Source organism: Symphodus melops (genome assembly GCF_947650265.1).
Source record: "Symphodus melops genome assembly, chromosome: 15".
NCBI classification, from domain to species: Eukaryota; Metazoa; Chordata; class Actinopteri; order Labriformes; family Labridae; genus Symphodus; species Symphodus melops.
In genome coordinates this window covers 15,475,523-15,481,522 of record NC_136705.1, presented here as the reverse complement: position 1 = coordinate 15,481,522, position 6,000 = coordinate 15,475,523, and positions in this window count along the sequence as shown.

Genomic DNA, 6,000 nt, shown 5'->3' with positions numbered 1-6,000 from the left:
GCTAAAGCTAGGCAGATTAGCCAAAAGTGTTTTGCTATGTAAACCTCAAGACAAATGTTAAAAAGGAGCAACATTGACCAAACAATATATAAACATAATATAATTTCTTCCTCCTCTGTATAAAAAATTGTAATTTTTAGTGGTAGATGTTAAGCCTGGAGGACAACTGCTCCATTGATCCCACTTCTGTTAATAAACTACATCTCTACTTTTTTGACTGAGACCAAAAGGCTTACAATACTGTGTCCAAATCAGAAGATTACTGGTCAGCATTATGTTCAAGCTTTATTTAGGATGTGCCCACAAACACTCACATATTGCAGTCGCTCAATTCTGGCTGAATGGGAACTGTGACCTCAGATAAAAAAAATGTGTTTTATTTCTCACAGAAATAAGATTTAAAAACTGGAAATCCTTTAAAGTTATGAAATAGATGGGCGATTAGAGACTTTTTTTAAACACTGTTCTTTCTCCATCTGTCTCAATAAGAAGGGAAAATGTAAGACAAGATTATTCTCCTTGAAAAAACATGTACTAAACCACAAAGACATCATAAATCAATATTAACTTATAATGGCGCTGTGGGTGCAAGGTAATCAAAATCCTTTGCAGCTTTGAAAAGCTCGACGTCAGCACAACTTTGCATGGAGGTAAAAGTTTGCTCTCAATAGAATTTAACGAGCTGCTTACTGCCTAATTAAACGTGGAGAGCAGATAAAAGCATTAAATATAGATAAGCAGGGAAGGCTGCCTATAGCTTCATGGGTCTGTGCTGAGGAAGACGCTGATGTCTCCTAAAGTCACAATCAGCAGAGCAACTAAACCATGCCTTGTCCTCCACCCGGCTGTGAATGTTTAATAAGAAAACAGGGCAAGCATGCTGCCTCACTTGCAATGAATAACGGTGAATCGTCTGCCAATAGTGTAATGTAAAAAAAAAAAGTATAACTTCCGATGAAAACCGGTGTTAATGGCATACTTCCGAAGCCCATGGCACTTTCTAGGACTAAGGGATTGAGGCTTTAATAGCGCTCGTGGTGTGATAGAAGGGGCCTCTCCTTCTCCTCACCAGTGTTAGCCAGGGTTGTAATTCTGACTTTAGCATCCTTTACGACTCCCTCTCCTCGTTTCTGCGGAATATGAAAACATCAGCATATGGCTGCGGACAGCACCAAGGCTAAGAAGTCAATTTCCCTTAAGTAACATTGGGACAGGGGTGACATTCATTTTTGTACTGCCCCCCTGGCTCAAGAAGAGGACAGAAGAGAGACGGAGACAGAGAGAGGACAGATGGTGAGACGAATTAGGACTGAGAAATTCTGAGAGAAAGATGGTTTTGCTCACGTTTTTGTGCACCAGCAGGTCTTCACTGCCTCTCCGTCTCCGTGTTTTGCAGTTCACAGAGTTTCATGTGGCTACCAGGAACAGAAAATCTGTCTGTCAGCTGCCAAAGGTTCCAGCTTTGCTCTGTTCCTCTGAGCGCTCTTAAAAACCCGCTGTTTCACACCAATGAATTACACTATTTATGGCCCTGGTTAAAATGGGCAGTTTCTGGGCACGCTGTGTATGTGTGTGTGTGTGTGTGTGTGTGTATTTCTGTGTGGGTGTGCAATGTGACAGATGGGAAGCAATATGGCACACCTCTGCCCAGACAGATGTGGCACAGCACATCCCTGCGAGCCAGAAGAAGGGATTGGAAAGCTCAGGAACATCTGGACCTGTGGCAACCTTCACCCTCAGCCAACAAGCTAACTTTACGTTGCTGATAAGGACCTGGGAGGAGACAAAGGAGGAAATGCTGGCTTGTTACATGTCACCAAAAACCACAATCCCTTCCATCGTGTCTTCATCTCCAGCGGGCACGTTGACTGACAGATGAAGAATCCCACCTCCCTCAGTGAGAGCTGTCAATCAGTTGCTCTATGGAGTGGAGCGCTGAGGCCTGTCCCAACATGGGCCTGTCATGGCCTGCTGCACAGGAGGACATTCCCACCACTCAGGGGGCAGTCTAGCTGGGACAAGCTGAGGCTTCTAGGAGAGCCAGATTAATGAGAAATCGGGTGGTGCGTTGGTGAAAGACGGTTATTAAAGGCACTTCTTGGAAAGTCACTGGAAGAGGTGTCTGAGTGTCTTCTAAAGGTGGATACACACGAGACAACTTGAGTGTTGGATATTCCAGGCCTCCAGCAGAACATGCACAATAGCCAATGATAGCAATCAGACAGGGAAGCGTCAACAACCAGATGTTGCATTCTTTTTAATAACTCACCTCCAGCTTGTGGTGCAAATTGTGTAAAGCAATTTTTCGAAGGACAGCTTGCTGACTGAATTGATCGTCATCCATTTTAGTTTTTCTACTGACGTCACATTGATCATTCAAGTTCCTGTGAGAGCTTGTGTCTGTGAAATCTGAACTACAAGCGGCAGGTGTGTGGTGTGGTCCTACTGTCTGGCTGAGTTGTCTAGTGTAATATTCAGCTGTAAAGCACACTGAAGCGAGAATATGAAATTGGTAAATGTTTTACGTACCTATCAGCATTTTAGAATTGTCAAATCATTCTGTTGTTGACATGAGCAAGACATACAGCTTTATAAACGGCTAAGAAGCTATCAGTACAGTCAAACATTCTGTCCGTTAACCTGTTGTACAATACATCAGGTGCACTTTCTTTCTGTTGGTCGATTGCTCGACCTGTATTGTCATAAATCACACAAATGTCATGTCTTCTGACACTACAGTATACCCCCAACACATTGTAAGCCAAAGTTTACAAAATCAACATATTCTGAAACTGATTCTAAGATCGAAAACAGAGTTGAATTCACTCTGAAAACAAGTTTTTCCTCCCGCTATGACTTTGATGAAACAAAACCAGTCTTTCAGTCCTGGGTTTCACACTTAATGTTCGACAAGAGGTAAACCATAAAAACAAACTGAAGCTCAATTAAACAACCAGAGCACAATTACACAGTAGAGAAGACAACAGTTAATTACCTGACTTTCCAGGATGAGAAAAGCAAACTATTGTGTTTTATATGCTTAATCAGATGTGACACAGGGAATGGGCAACTTAGTGTGGTCTCCCAGGTTCAAGCTTTCATTGTAACAGTTATCATTAAACTAATAATCACCAGTGCTGTGCAGGGAAGTACAAGTAATGGTATGAAAGACACAATATTGAACGGCGAGACCTGTCATATACCAACACAAATAAAGTACTGATGGCTGTATTACATTATGTGAAGTGAAAATCTCCGATGATTTTCATATAGGAAGGAAAAGTAACACGTGTAATGTCATTACAGCTGGCATATTTTTCTTACAGATGGTCAAGACGAGTCTTTGAGAAATCTGTAGCAAGTATTGTCAATGACTTGGGTTTTTTTATGACTTTTTATATATGAATTATTGTAAAGCATGTAAACCTCAAAATGGGTACTGAGCTTAGATTAACCAAAGACGATGAAATAAATCCCTAAATGATGTTCATTTTAGTCCAGGTTTTTAATAAAGATTTACTCACACATTTACAAGAAGTTTCATTTTAATAGGAAGGAAAATGAAACAAATGAATCTACCTATTAAGAATATTCATTCAAAAATTTAAAGACACAGGTGTTGATATATTTAATATGTCAGAAAATGGTTTCCTCTTGCCTAAACTGAGCCACAGACAGGATTATGGATGAAACCTCAAAGAAAGCAACATAATTGAAAACAACATTTCCAGCTGACAAATGCTAACAGTCTTGTTGTCGTGGTGCAGCTGTTGTTGTGTGTTTTACAAGTCGTACATTGCTCTTCAGCTAAACTTTCCATCTGCTTTTGTGTTCAGTTCAAAGGAACTTTTGTATTTCAGCAGTTGTCAAACATATATCTTTAAATGTGGTTGTATTATTGCGTGTCTATAGGAAGCTCCTGTGGGACTAAGAGCAAACATATGTTGGACAGAGATGTGCTGGATGCCTAAAGACTGAAGCCCAGATGTCCCCCTGTTCATACACAGCTCAGTCAACATGGATCACATCCTCTCCCTGTCACAAACCATCACATACCTATGTTTTATGATAAGTGTCTAGAAAGGAAAAAAACACTTGTGGAGCTTCAGAAACAGTACATGTATCTCCTGAAGACCATTTCTTCAATTTATGCAGCTTGTGTAAATGAACATAAGTTTATTAATAAAACAGTTTAAACCTTTTGCAAGATACAGTTGTCATTGTTGCTGAGTTAAAGTTCAGTTCTAAAAAGGGTAAAGCCAAAATCTTAAACAAACTTGGGGAATCATGCACGAAATCTTAGTTATTTAAACTCTTTATTTCCTAATTTCTATGTCTGTCAGTGTAATTTTTTTATGTATTGTCAGAATTTCTGTGTCTGAAAAAAGTTTTTGAAGACCTAACACCCTCATGTTGATTTTCCAAAAACGTGCGTCCCTTTGACTTGGAGTTTGTGTACACTCTTGCATAACTCAGAGAGTAACCTTACATTACATTACAGAGGGAACTCTCACCATCAGACCCTTTCTCTGCTTCTTAACTCCCTCGTTCTCTGGGCTCATTGAATAATTAGTGATGTGTGTCAATATTGTGGCCCATAGTAACCATATGGTGGGTGCAGGCAGACAGGCCATTGTTAGGAGCTGTGAAATATTGTGTATCCCTGCGAGGGCTGGAGCCAGCGGAGGCAGGAAGTGTTGTCGGGACTGACAGGGACATTGTGCGCCTGAATGGACGAGTCCTCGGTGGCAGGGAGCACCGTGGACCCAGACAGAAAGTCTTGACCCTGGCGAGAAAGGCTGATTAGGCATGGTGCTGCAGGCCTCTCCTTCATCCACCCCCACTTCCACCTCCACCACCACCTCTCTCATCCTCACCTCCCACTGGAGGCCGTTAGAGCCAGAGCAGAATACAACAAGGCCACTTAACTCAGTGGCGCCTTTTCACTTCACACATAAAAACACTCATATATTCATGTCAGGGGTGGAGAGGAGAGGGACAGGGTCTCGGGGCTGCAATGTCAGTGTGTGTGTGTGTGTAGGTGTGTGTGTGTGTGTGTGTGTGTGTGTGTGTGTGTGTGTGTGAACTCTGGAATGATTAGAGAGTGTGAAACTTATCTGATGCATGAGAGAAAAAGCAGTTACTTTATATTGTCAACCGTTTTCCCTCACTTTTGAACATGCATCAAATGTAAATGATGTCATTAGCGTGTTGCATAGACGACAGATTGGAAACGATGCTAAGCTTTTTGTTTTAGAGCCACAGTATAATCACACAAACACATTAGTTGTACGTGATTGAAGGAGGCCAACATTACCCTGTCAAATTAACAAGCTGTGGAGTGCAGGAACACTGAGCTGCAGTGCTTCCTCACATTACACCAGTCCTTAAAAATCCAAACATAACAAGCCACAGAAATACATGACTCTTAACAGTGCAAACATTTAAAGTCAGGAAATATTTTAAAATGTCAAGCCGACTTTTCACTGCAAACACCTCAGCTTTATGATAAACCATTTGTTTCTTGATTAAACATTTACATAAAACTAATCTTATGTCGCTCAGAGAGAGCCACAGTATTGCACAATAAATGAATCGTGTGATTGGTGAGGAATACAACTTTGAAAAATAAGTAAGAAAGAATTGCTATTTTTTTCCGACAGAACGTTGAACTTATGCTAATGTTTGATTTTTTCCAGCAAAATTGATAATGTGGAGAGTGGTGAAGAAGCTGCTCCGGGCTCAGTTGTGCATTTCTAATCATTGAGTGGGGACTTATTTTCTCTCCTGCAAAACAAGCTGGGTAGCTTCAACAGAGGAGCGACTTCATCTGGTTCAGTTTCATTTTCCCTCCTCTGAGTCTTCTGTTCAACAAACGCCTGATCAAACACGCCTCCATCCACGTCCCCGCTCCTCCTTGTCTTTCCATCCTTCTCCCCTTTTCATCCCGTCCTCCTTTCCCCTCTCTGCCAATTATCTCTCCGTCAGTCTGTCACACTT